Source organism: Protopterus annectens, chromosome 7.part1 (assembly GCF_019279795.1).
Source record: "Protopterus annectens isolate FY-2018-M chromosome 7.part1, PAN1.0, whole genome shotgun sequence".
NCBI lineage: Eukaryota > Metazoa > Chordata > Ceratodontiformes > Protopteridae > Protopterus > Protopterus annectens.
This window is the reverse complement of record NC_056740.1, coordinates 298377446-298391717: the sequence shown is the minus strand read 5'-3', so window position 1 is coordinate 298391717 and position 14272 is coordinate 298377446. Positions and strand designations below refer to the sequence as shown.

The 14272-nt window shown below is 40.7% G+C and overlaps 1 protein-coding gene across 2 annotated transcripts in view; it reads right to left on the bottom strand.

Moving 5' to 3' along the window:
* The window catches only part of LOC122807739 (phosphatidylinositol 4,5-bisphosphate 3-kinase catalytic subunit gamma isoform-like), a 782658-nt gene that overhangs the window by 289679 nt on the left and 478707 nt on the right, over nt 1-14272 (bottom strand). The window lies entirely within an intron of this gene.

Genomic DNA, 14272 nt, shown 5'->3' with positions numbered 1-14272 from the left:
TTAATGAACTAGGAGAATCGTTTTGACTTATGTATTCCACACAGTAGAACAGTAGACCTACCTAGTGGTTTACCATGAAAATAACAAACACAAATATGTTGAATGGTCAGAATAGCGATAAATAACATTGTGGGATGAAACGTCGACTATTCAGAATGTTGTCAGTTGACACATCAAAATCCGATGCCACCTCTCTAAATACTGGACCTGCACCCCCCTTGGGACCCATGGTAGCACTTGTTCCTGGGTCCAGAGCGGTAGGGAATTTCGGTCTGTATGGGTAATGGTTGTGTTATGCAGGTCAGTTCGACACTATGTGTTCACTGATTTGTATGCCGCTATTGTGAGTGTGTCCTTATTTGTTTTCACATATATGTTGTTCGCATGTACATCATGCGACTATTTATAGGTAAACCCTACCTAGCATGTACATGTATTTGTAAATCCTGTGATTTTATATTTTTATAGGTTCATAGGTGTATACTAAGCTAATGACCACTACGGCCTTTATAAGCCTAGCTGTGCAACTCAAATTTGTCCCACAAGTTATATCTTTTAAACATTTATATAGGGGCAATTGTTGATTATAACATGATTTACTGACTGCCTCTGTCCATAAGAAACATAGGTGCCAGACCAGGGGTGACTTTTCGATTTTTCGTACAATGGTCTAAGTTACACTTAAATAGGGTTCTGGGGACTTTGTTTCACATGGATGGGGAATCTTTTCCACAGAATGGGAATTCTCTGAGATACATACCTGTCTCTCCAACATGTCCTATTTATGTTTCAAGCAAAATATAGGTCTTTGGATATCTGATGCTGTTTGCTTTGCAGATGTGCAAAAGGCTCATCAGAGCAGGGTCAAAGGATGCCTTATAAACCAGGCATAGATTGTCTCTCAGTAGTCTGTATGAGACTGAGTTTAGAGATAAGGCTTTGAAATGATCCACAGAGGACATCATCTTTATGCCTTGTATTCTTTTTTTAAGGAACCTTTGTTGACATTCCAGTTACTGCGTGTCTGGTCAAGTACATACTGAAGGGGGCATTATAGTCTATGATGGGATTGCAGATGTATGATGACTTCCCTAGACCTAAATACCATACTGTTACTTAGTTTCTCGGGGTGGCTGACTTCCCAAAAGGTACTAAACTGCATTTCTTGGCACTGAATTTTAAGTTGTGACTTTAGCAACAGTTATGTGTCTGTGTTAGACCCTCCTGTAGGGTGTATGCATCTTGTGGGGATTCTGTGACTGCTTCCAGTTTGCAATCATCTGTGAACTTGGTCAGCCAGAGGCCTTTGATATTGGCTTTGACTTCCAAGAAGTAGATGTCAAAGCCAGCAGGCTCAGTATGGAGCCATGAGGAACTCCACTGGTGATCAGCCTCTTTACACTGATGGTTTCACCTACCCTAATCTCCTGTGCCCTATCCATGAGCCAGCTCGATATTCATCACATTATATAGGGGGTTATGCCTAATTCCACAAGTTTGTTAACCATGCCCAAGTGTGGTATCCTACCAAATGCCTTAACCAGATCAAGGCAGGCAGTGTGCACGACCTTATGTACATCAATTGCCTCGGTGACTTTTCAGAGAACTCCAGCAGGTTCAGTAGGCATGACCTTCCTTTGACAAAGCCAAACTGAGATGGATTTGCCTTTGTTGATTATTTCCATCATAATTATTTCCATGACTTTGCAAATAAGGCTAGTCAGACTAATGGGTCTGTAGTTTAGAGGTCTATTGATGGTCCACCCTTATGAAGGGGGATGACCATTACAGTCCTCCATTCTTGTGGCACAAAGCCTGTTTTGAGACTATAGTTAAATAGTGACTCCAGTGTCCCTTATACGTCATATTTTAGACTATTCAACAGACATCCTGGAATATTATCAGGGCCCATTGAAGCTGTGTTCTTGGCCTTAGTGGGTACTGCCAGGACATGTTCTCTATTTAGAGGTGGAGGGTTGATGTTTAAGGCTATTTCTTGGGGAGTGGCTAGAGATGACAGTGGGGTAAAGTTGGAACTGAATTTGTCATCCAACAGATTCACTGTATCACTCGGCTCAGTGAATGTGGCACCATTAACCATCAATTCAGCATACTGCTGTGTGCTGCCTTTGAGGTTTCTAACCTAATTTGAGAAGGCTTTATGGCTCTCTTTTGCCTGGGAGGCTATCTTAACCTAGAAATCTGCATTATTGGACTTAATTAGTCCTCTTAGTTGCCAGCTTAGTTTGATGGGAGAGTTCTTATCCATATGGGAGTTGCACTTCATGATTTTAGCCATGCTTTGTTTTTTCTTTTGTTGGAGATCCTGTTTAATTTGAGATGCTACCAGGACGGTCTGTTTTTGGAGTTACTTTTGGTTTTACTTCTGGTAGGTACAGCAGCCTCTATGCAGCCATTGACATGGTTGTACAGGGATTCTGTGAAGAATTTTGCATAGGCTGTTCTGTTCTCTCGGTTTGGAGGGGCATTGAATTTTGATAAACTATTGCTTAACAAAAGGTAGCTTGCCTTTGAGTAGTTCCTAACTGTCACTGGGTTTACTGTGGTTACTGAGTTGATTTTGATTTCAAAGGAGGCATTTTTATGGTAGGACTTTACCAGGAAGGATGCTACACTTGGGGGGGGGGGGTGCAGTATTCTCCTATATTTGTAAGTACATGGCCTAGCATGCTGGAGCCTCTAGTGAATAAATGCACTAACCAGCCAAGAGTGTTTACATTTTCAAAGTTCAGAAAACTCTGTGCCTGCTGTTTTGAGACCGTGTAGGATTTCATTCTATAGAGAGAGAATTAAATTCCCCCATATGTAGGGTGTTTGGTTGGACAGCAAGTATCTCCAGAAGGTCTAAGTATGCACTGTGAGTTTCATGGGACATGAAGGGTGAACCATAGCTATCTAGGATATGATATGGGATTTTCTCTATAGTGATCTTCATATGGAAAAACTCCTGCACATCATCCTGTTTAACCAAATTACAGGTATGTTTGTTATTGGTGTATATCAAGACACCTCCACCTTTAACCCTTGTCTGTACAGCTACTAGTCTATAAGTGTGGAAGGCACTGAAACCTTGCAATGTCATTGTATTCATTGTGGCTTTAAATCGTGTCTTGGTATATTCTCGAGGGTGAAGAGGGCTTGGAGGGAGTGTATTTTTTTGTTTTGTTTAGCCCTAGCATTCAGCAGTAACACCTTAAGGTTCTGTTGATTTAGCTATATGGGTAGGTTTGTCAATGTGATGTTGCCTAGAAAAGGTTCTGTGAGGTTAGCCAGTATTCAAAAGCCTAGTGGAGACAAGTATGAACCCTCCCTGGCAAAGCAACAGGGTCTTTTAACCATTTCCTCCTAAGCTGTCAAATATTAGATCCCCTTAAAATGACATCAGAAACTCAACCAATTGTTAAAATCAGTCATCTTTTGTTTATATTTTGGCATCATCCTCAGTGAAGATAAAATGCTGTTCAATGCTAGACTCTTACCTGCCTGAGACACCCAGTCCAAGAGCTCCATAATGTCTTTCTTCATATTAGTGACACATTATCAGTGCATCTTTGAAGTGGCTCAGAAGCCCTTCTCTCATATTTTGTTCTGCTATAATTATAGACTAATTATCTTACTCTTCCTGTTCATCTTTGTTTTCACTGAAGTAAGTTCCCAAAGCACTGTCCTGACCACGACTATCCCTTCCTCTTCCCCCTGGCTTCTCCTTTTCTCTTCCACTCCACTACTTTATCACTTTTTATCAAGCACTTTCCTATGCATTTCTTTCTATTTTTATTATTTTCTTTTTCCTTTCATTACATCTTAAACTATTTGAACCCCCTCCCAAGTGTACTACTTGGGAATATTCTTTTTCTCATATACCCTAGATACAATTGATTCCCTTCCTAACATTGCAGCTTTACAGTAAACTCTCAGTTAACCATAACTCAAGCAACCCACACTCTCAAGCAACAGGCAAAAAAGAAAATTGAAGAAATACAGTACAGTTTTCATGTGTTGCACTTTCTGTTTTCCACTCACAGAAACATACCTTATGGTTTTAGAGTTTTAAAGTTTTAAAAAGGAAGATAGGAATAAATTGCCTCTCTCTCCAACCTGAGAACAAGTCAAATGAAACAAATAGTATAGGGTACAGTATTAGTGAGGCCTATTTTTAATAGCAACTCTCAAGCAACCAGAAACTACAGTTATCCAGCATTCACCAATCTCCATGGGCGCTGGTTAACTGAGAGTTTACTATATTTAAGAATCCAACTATGTAAAGGATAATAATCAGTCACATTCCCCTCATGCTTACTACAAGTGACGTTATTGCTGGCATGTGCCATTCAGCACTGCTGACCTAGTTGTCAGTTGCCAGTCTATTCATGGGTAATTCCTTGCCACATGGTCCAGGAGACCACTGAGGACCTAGTCCAATTTCCCCAAGAGCACTGTCTGATTAAATGACTTGTTCAAAGTCACAGCAAATGGAGGCTGAAAGAATCAAACTCTGTACTACAAGAAGCAATTCATTAACATTTCAAAGCCTTGATCCTCTGCACTCACTGCCACACTGTGTTGCATCATTTATTGCATTGTTTTTCTGACATAGGATTTTGTGAAGCAAACCTGTTTGAATACTTAGATGCATACTATAATACTTCAATACCACATAACATTAAGAGAAAAAACAGCAGCCTAACATCACTGTGTGTAGGAGTTTGCACATTTCTGGACAAAGTAAGTATACCACACAATAACAGTACCAGGAATAAATAATACATGGGGAAAACTGTTTAATATCGAAGGAAGGACACTCAGCAAACTCGGAGCTATAATATATAACATTAAGTATCCTGTTTTTTGTTTATTTTGTTCTTTATTTCTTTGTTATTTATAGCACGTTGTGTACTGTGTATTTTTTAATAGCTAGTTTCACTGTGTGTGAGGTATTAACTGGAAATTGTCCACTCTTATTAAGCATCTGTTGGGTTGTTTGTTTATGATAACTTGTTGCAGTTAAACTCTTTTTTCTAGTGGCTCCTTTAGCTGTTTAAAACTTTCATTTAAAGGCTCACTGCTGCTTTTCAGCTGTGAGTAACATTTCTGCAGTTTGTTCTAAGTAGTGGGGATATTTGTAGCATTTCCATATTCAGGCTTGTATTTGGGCCTAGTGTTTGTGGAGGCTGTGTGTCTGAGCACATAATTCAGGGACATCTTGTTTTAGCCAAAGCCGTCAGGCATTTCAGTGAGAGAGAATTGTTTGAGGTCATTGGCTGACTGAGGTCTCCTGGACTACAGCTTAGACTAAGCACCTCATTGGTTCTTTTGAGATTTCTTTCTTAAAAGCTGTCTCAGGTTTCAACTTTCTGTTACCTAAGAAGCTCAGTTGTGAGTGTTCTGCCATTTTACACCGAGCTAATCGAAGGAAGAACACTCAGCAAACTCGGAGCTATAATATATAACATTAAGTATCCTGTTTTTTGTTTATTTTGTTCTTTATTTCTTTGTTATTTATAGCACTTTGTGTACTGTATATTTTTTCTAGCTAGTTTCACTGTGTTTGAGGTATTAACTGGAAATTGTCCACTCTTATTAAGCATCTGTTGGGTTGTTTGTTTATGATAACTTGTTGCAGTTAAACTCTTTTTTCTAGTGGCTCCTTTAGCTGTTTAAAACTTTCATTTAAAGGCTCACTGCTGCTTTTCAGCTTTGAGTAACATTTCTGCAGTTTGTTTCCCACCCTCCCTCCTTGTTGGCATAGTGTTTTTATAGTTGGTGGCTTTGCAGTTGCCCGCCCCTAGTGTAAATTTGATCTGGGACCCTCCTCCCAGTTTAGTGTCATTACCTCATTCTACCCAGTACAGGGAGAGCATTTGAGAAGGCCAATCAGTTTAGTTTCTGCTACTCCTTTCTCTCTTTCCTTTCTCTCTTTCCACAAAAAAAAATGTATCTGTTTTTACTGTATTTATGTTTTTTCCTACTTTATTTTGCTTTTGCGTCATCTTAAAAGTACTCAATGGTATGTATTACTGCTTGGTGTAACTCATTCTAAGCCTTTTGGTTTAAGCACCTGGGCTTCAGACCAGTTTTACATTAAGAAGGTTTGTGGTCTGCACTGTAGAGGCAGAAAAGGTAGCTTACATCCTTCTAAGTTGGGAACTGCTGATTGAGGGCTCAGTGTCTGTTATTCTAAAAGTGTATTAATTCTGGTTTAAGCACTTGGGCTTGAGGCCAGTTATTTTACATTAAGAGGGTTTGTGTTCTGCACTCTTGTGGGAGGAGAGGCTGGACTCTGTCCTTCTGAGATGGGAATTTCTGGTTAAAGGCTTATAGTGCCTGCATATTTGAACTGCTTCTTACTGAAATTGGTACACCAAGGACTACAGTCGGTTCTGGCTGAACAACGGGAATTACTTAAATTTCTTCATTTAAAAACCACGGGTTCTTTCTTGCAAGGACATTCTAAAGGTACGGGACGGAAATCGGATGTTTCAGAAGAAATGGAAACATTTAACTTTTTGAAAACTCCCGCTGCCCTCAGGGAGAACATTGAAAACGCCGGTATTGATACTGGGCACAATGAACATGGCGCTGGGTTTAACGCAGGCTCTACATTTTCTGACTGGGTACAACACAAACCCGTATTTCAGTTTAACGAAAATAATGATGGTAATTCACATGCCACCTTTTCTTTTGCTGACAATATGCGGACATTTGAACAGAAGCTTTACAGGTATAAGACTTTGGAACTTGATAATCTTTACTTGCATGAATGTCTTAAAAAGCAAATTGTGCCCAAAGGGTTGCGGGTACATAAATACCCGAATAATGTTATCAGTGGGAGTGATTTCCACACTGAACTGGTTAAGATATTTGATGAGTGTGGATTTGGCATTGTTAGAGCTATAATTAAAAGAAATGATGGTGAAATTAAAACCTTACAACAGGAAATTTTTAAGCTGAATGAAACTGTTACTACTGATTTAAGGTTTACTATTGACTGTGAAAAGCAAAAATATTATGACTTGAGGAAACAAATAGACCAACAATGCAACATAGTATTAAATCGAAAATACAGGAAACTCAACAGGGACATTAAGGAATATCAGGAAGGTAGGCAGTACCCCAATCCACCCAATTATAGGAATGGTATTCCATTCCAGCAAGGTTCTAGGGATACTTCCAATCCACATGTTTTACAGTCCCCTGTACATGAGTATGCCTCTCCTTTACCACAGCATCATCATCTTGATGACGAGGCTAGTTCTGACACTGATTTTTTACCCAGGAGATCAGAATGCCTTCGCCAACAATCTCACAACCAACAGGTGCAGCAACATTATCCGGGAGCACGTTCCCCACGGCAGGCGGGGGGAGCCAAAAACAGGGGGTGGAGAAGGGATTAACAACAGGAAAGGTAGCAACTAAGACCATTGAGGTAATTGCTATAGCCAATTATTCCAGACATACGTTGAATGGGTATCACATTTACAATTATAGTGATGCGGTCATTACTGATACATGGTTTTCTTTGTTTACCAAAGGTTTTAAGTTTGTGCCTAGTAAGAGTAGTAGTATTGTTAACACCATTCTTGATGTTAAACTCTTTATGCGTAAGCTCAATCTTCAGCATATGCTTGGATCCACTATGATGGGCCCATGCTTAATGCTTAAAAAGTCTAGTACTTACAACCCTCCCTTGCACCCGCAAATCAGTAATTTGGAAAACCGGATTGTACATTTGATACGGAGTAGGGTAGGGAAGTCCAAATATAATTCTAATCTCAACCAGGCTGAGAGTATTCTGTTGACCGAACTCAGTATTGACCCCTCTGTCAGGGTTATGGAACCTGACAAGGGGGGTGGCACGGTCATCATGGACCAATTAATGTATGAGGCCAAAATGTATAATCTATTACATGACACGGATAAATACACTATCGCCTCCTTAAACGAGGTCCATATGTCATACAAAAAAATAGACTTGGCTATTCAAGATCTTTTGGACCAGGAAGTTATTGAAATAGATCTTTATACCTTTTTTGAATAATTCACACCCCAAAGTACCAACCATTTTTGGGGTGCCTAAAATTCACAAAAACGTTGTAGACCCTCCCCTTAGACCAATCGTGGCTGCCCAGGGGTCCAAAACCCACAACCTTTCCAAATTTCTGGATTGGAAGTTAAAACAGTTGTGGGGTAAACAACAACATTTACTTAAGGACTCCTGGGAATTTTTGCGAGGGATTACTAACGAGCTTTATAGGTCTAACCTATTGTTTGTAACCATAGACGTGGTAGATCTATTTTCAGTAATCCCACATGCAATTGGGTTGGCCTGGATGGAGGAGGCTCTTTGGGAATGTGAAGGAGTTACTAGCAATGATGTAATATTGGTCCTACATTTATTAGAGCTGGTCCTTAGCAATAATTACGTTTATTTTTGTGGGGAATACTTTCAGCAAATATCTGGAGTCTCCATGGGAGCTAACTGTGCCCCGACCTATGCTGACATTGTTTTGTCAGTATGGGAGAAAAAGTATATATTCCCCAGTGAATTTTCTAAACATTGGATTCATTATACCCGGTTTCTGGATGATATCTGTATTTTTTGGACAGGACCAAGGCATTGTATAGAAGAATTTGTAACCTATCTACATTCAACAACTGAATTTTTGAAATTTACATATGACATCTCGGTAAACCAAGTTAATTATTTAGATGTTACCCTTTATAAAAATACTGACGGTTTTAGTTCTTGTATATACAGGAAGCCGTCATTTTCTAACAGCTACCTGCATTACCTCAGCTCACATCCCAAATTTCAAAAAAAGTCCATAATCAAGGGTCAATTTGTGAGGGTCTCACGTATGACATCAGATGACCATATTTTTCACAAAGAAGGGGAGAAATTGTGTTCTTTATTTTTGGATAGGGGATACCCCATTTCCTTGATTAAATCGGTTCGTGAGGAGGTTTGTTTAGCTAGGGATACTAGATTTTCCCCTATTTTAGGAAAGGGACATAATGATGCAATTGTAGAAAGCCCTCACTCCACTTTTACTGCATCTGGTTCTAACTTGGTATTTGTTACCGAACATAGTGAAGACGTTGGGTATATTAGGCATATTATTCAAGAAGAATTGAACACGTTTAAAGACCTTACTGACCTGAAAAATTTAAAAGACTTGACATGTAAATTTGTTTACAAAAGAGGATTCAACATCAAGAGGGTTTTAGAACATAACATCAGTTTTAGCACCCCTAATCAATTTAGAAAGGGTACCTTTCGCTGCGGGCATTGTAGGCAGTGTAAGTATGTTATTAACCAGGAAAATGTTTACCTAGAAAGTAGGAATAGAAAGATTACTGCCCAGAGATTTCATAACTGCAATTCTACAGGGATAGTTTATTTGGCTGTCTGCCGGTCTTGCCAAGCATTTTATGTTGGCAAGACCGAAAGGCAGTTAAGGAGACGTATTTACGAACACTACTATGAAATTCAAAAACAATGTAACACCAATGCTCTTTACAGACACACAATTGTGTGTGAAAATGCTTTTTTTACGTTTTTTGTGTTGGAAACAGTCCCTAAATGTATTAGGGGAGGGCATTGGGAAGCTAGATTGTCCCATAGGGAGACATGTTGGCAGATTTTACTAGCCTCCAATAAACCTCCGGGTCTCAATGACCTTATCTCCATCATGCCTTATCTAAAGCTCAAAGCAGAACAATTGTAATTAACCTGCTATGTGTATAGTTAAGTTTTTATACAATGCATTTATATAATGTTGATGGAATGAACAAAATGCAATTTTTTGTAAAACAACATGTTTATTTATTGCACAGTCATCTAGTACAGGTGTGGTAATTGTTTTTATAAATATTTTAACATGTGAAGGAATTTTATGATGATCAAATAGAAAGTTATATGTATATTTTTAAATAAGCTCAAGTTTTGTCTGTTTACTAAAGAATTTATGGTCATATGTTTTTACCAAGCACAACAGTTAGTGTAGTTACAGCTTTAAGAATGTTCCCATAATATACTAACATTCATTTAATTAATTAATCAATCAGTGTATATAAATGGTGGATGTGCTTATTTGAATTTTATCTGAGGAAGTTGCATTGGCGACGAAAACGTGGATAAGTTGTGGCGTTAAATAAATTCAGTTTTCCTGTGCAGTTTGTTTTCCTGACCGTTTTTTCATCATTGACTGAGTGCCTCATAGTGGTGTTGGCGCCTTACTCCCTGTGGATTTTCCTTGCCTGTTTGGTGCTTTTGTGGAGGGTTCGTGTTCTGCACTCTTGTGGGAGGAGAGGCTGGACTCTGTCCTTCTGAGCTGGGAATTTCTGGTTAAAGGCTTATAGTGCCTGCATATTTGAACTGCTTCTTACTGAAATTGGTACACCTTGTTTGCTGTAGCATAGACTAGATCCAGGCCTGCTGAATATAGCTTTGTTTGTATAACTTGAGCACTAATCCAGGCATTCTTTAAAGTATTCAGTTGTATTTATTACTGCTTGGTAGTAACTTGATTAAAGTGTAGCTATCATTTCTAAGTCTTTTGGATTAAGCACTTGGGCTTCAGACCCGTTGTTTTACATTAGGAAGGTTTGTGGCCTGCACTGTGGTGGCAGGACAGGTAGCTTACATCCTTCTAAGTTGGGAACTGCTGATTGAGGGCTCAGTGTCTGTTATTCTAAAAGTGTATTAGTTCTGGTTTAAGCACTTGGGCTTCAGGCCAGTTATTTTACATTAAGAAGGCTCGCGGTCTGCACTCTTGTGGGAGGAGAGGCTGAACTCTGCCCTTCTGAGCTGGGAATATTTGGTTAAAGGCTTATAGTGCCTGCATATTCTGTTTCTTACTGAAATTGGTACACCTTGTTTGCTGTAGCATAGACTAGATCCAGGCCTGCTGAATTTAGCTTTGTTTGTATGCTTGTTGTTTGTTTATTTCCCTGAAATGCTAATTCCACCTAAAACATGGCCTTTTAGCACTTCTGTGGATCCCTAGTGATATCTGCATTGCTTACTGTACTTATTTCCTTGTTTCACTTGGAAGAAAGTTACTGTTTGTCGTTTTTGCATTTAAGTTACCTGTAACTCATTGCATTTAAGTTACCTGGCACTTGCTCACTAAAGTAATTATATAAGTCAGCTCTAAAAAATTAAAGACACTATACCCTCACAAACTCCCCTTGAGTACCTTGTTCCCCATTGGCCCTTTTTTTCAGTTATAAAGGAATTCCCAATACTATTCTAGCATGACCAAAGGTCAGTTGTCAATCTCCTCTCCGGTCCAGCTGGTGAATCTGGGAATCTTGAGGCAATGTTACAACTGCCTCATGTACACAGACAACCCTCTCATCCTCCCAACAAATTCCATCACATGTGAGAGATGCAACCATATAGCCAAACTGGAGGCTAAGCTCTCTCAACTCAGTACTGGCGTAACCAGTCAGGAGGAGAAGGAGACCACACTCACTACAATTCCAGTCTCACATAGACCTACCACGACAACAAACCAAACACATAAACACACAAAAACATACTCTGAGGCTCTAAATAAAAATCTGCCTAAGCAGCAGAGACCTCCAAAGCAAACACCCAAGCAACCGCTACCCCAAAACAAAACATGTGCAACACATAGCTCACAAAGCCAGTGTGCCAAGCAGTCACAGCCCTTAAGGCTAAACAACACACCTGATACACTTGTAATAGGTGACTCTATCGTCAGGCACACTGATGTCCCTCTCACCAGGCTGAACAAGGAGAAGGTCACGGTGAGCTGCCTGTCGGGCGCTAGGATCCACCACATAACACAAGCACTCAAGTCACTCCAAGGCAAGTACAAATATGACTCAGTCATTGTCCATGCTGGTGTGAATGACCTGAGACGTACCTCCCTGGACTACATGAAAAGAGACATAGAGGAGCTCTCTGAGCATGTAGCCCAGGCCGGTATGACCCTGACCTTGAGTAGCATCTTACCCTCACCAAGAATGATGCCACAATATGAAGACAAGATGATCAATTTCAACAATTGGCTTAAGTATTGGTGTCGTTCAAAGGGGATCCAATGCCTGTCAGCCTGGGACGACATGCTCGACAAGCCACGATGCTTCACTAGGGACGGCTTGCACCTGTCACCCCTGTGCTTTCAGGTATTGGCAAAGGCTCTTGCTACCCCCATAGTGCCTTTTTTAAGCAAGGCTCAAAAGACAAACCCACCTCCATAGGTATCACAAAGGATAAGAAACTAAGAGTAATGCTACTCAACGTTAGAAGTCTAAACCTCAAAATGCACACACTTGAAACTCTCCCTAGCATGGAGAACATCGATATCTGTGCAGTAACAGAAACCTGGTTCAAGGCTCCCGAGAGCACCACAGCACTACCAGGTTATACCTCATACCATGCTTTTTGGCCCCAAAACTTGGACCGAACCACAAAAGGAGGGGAAGTATCAATATTCGTCAAAGATACCCACACCTCCAGGTTGGTGGCACAGCACGAAGCATCAGAGACTATCCATGTGCAACTATCAGTGGGTAAAACTGCCTTCCAGTTTATAGCCTGCTACAGACCACCCTCCCAAACACAGGAACCCCACTCGGCCTTCCTGAGAATACTGGAAAATATGAAGGTCTCTCCAAACACCATTATATTGGGCGACTTCAACTACCCAAACATAGACTGGGAGCATTACCCTAGCTCCAACACCCTAGCCCAAAGTTTCCTAGAATTTATAAACTCAAATGCTATGAAACAACTTGTTACCACTCCCACAAGAGGGGAAAACATACTGGACCTGATCATCACCAACATGGGGACACTATGCTCTAGACCAGAAGTGTATCCCTCACTGGTAAGATCAGACCATAAACTAATCTCACTTGATATTCACATCCCAACCCCACCCCCTGCCCAGAAAACCACAGTGAAAAACTTCTGTAAAGCAAATTTCACACGCCTCAAAACTGAGGTGGAATCCTTCAAAGCCCCCGGGCCTGTGGAAAATACGGCCCAGACCGCAGAATCCTTTATAAACGCATTCTATGAACACCTTCAGGAATGCATGGATAATGCAATCCCAAATAAAACCAAGACCCAATCCTCCAAAGGCAGACGTCCTGTCTGGTGGACCCCAGCCATAAACAAACTATACAATAGAAGGAGGAAGCTACTACATGATAGAGCAAAATCCCAAAAAGGGAAGGCATCTCTGATCAGTATTAGCAAAAAACTATGGGCACTCATAAAATCGTCTAAGGCCAGCTTCGAGAGAAAAATTACACAGGACACTAAGGATAATCACAAGGCTTTCTTTAGTTATGTTAGGAACTTGGGTGGGAATTCCCAGATATGATCAGAATTAGTCCAAAATGACAAAAAATACACCGAGCCCACAGACATTGCCAACATCCTAGCTGACAGGTTCAGTGCAAACTTCTCCCCTCCCATCAAAAGGGCAAATATCTATCCCAACAAAGTGCTGCCCCCCTGACATCTCAGATGCTCAGGTAAGAGCCGCCCTCTCCAAAGCAAAAAACACAGCATCAATGGGACCAGATGGTGTCCCAGGCTGCGTCCTACATGAACTCCAAGAAGAGCTAAACCCAAACATAAAACTACTGTTCAATCTTAGCCTTACTACAGGATATGTACCCAAAGAGTGGTGTACAGCAACAGTGGTTCCTCTCCATAAAGGTGGTGCCTCAACGGATCCTGGAAACTATCACCCCATAAGCCTGACTAGCTTGGTCTGCAAAGCTATGGAAAGGATCATCATGGACCTCATAAATAAAGATATTGAGGACCTACAGACACTGGATCCTACCCAGTTTGGCTTTGTTAAGGGCAGATCCTGCCTCTTAAACCTGGTCGATTTCTTTGAAACAGTCACCAAGGCCATTGACAAGGGGAAGGTGGTCCACACAGCCTACCTGGACCTCGCAAAAGCCTTCGATACAATACCCCACTCGGGCATTATAGATAAGCTCACCAGCTTAAATATAAAATGCTATGTCACTAGATGGGTTGCAAACTGGCTCAAGGACAGAACCCACATGGTTAGAATTGCTGGAGCCATGTCAGACTCCAAACCAGTTACAAGTGGCATCCCACAAGGCTCAGTCCTGGGACCTCTCATGTTCGGTATATATTTCTCGGTGGTACAGGCCAACATGGAAAGACTGTGGCTGACCAAGTTCGCAGATGACTGCAAACTGGGCGCCATAATCAACTCTCCAGCTG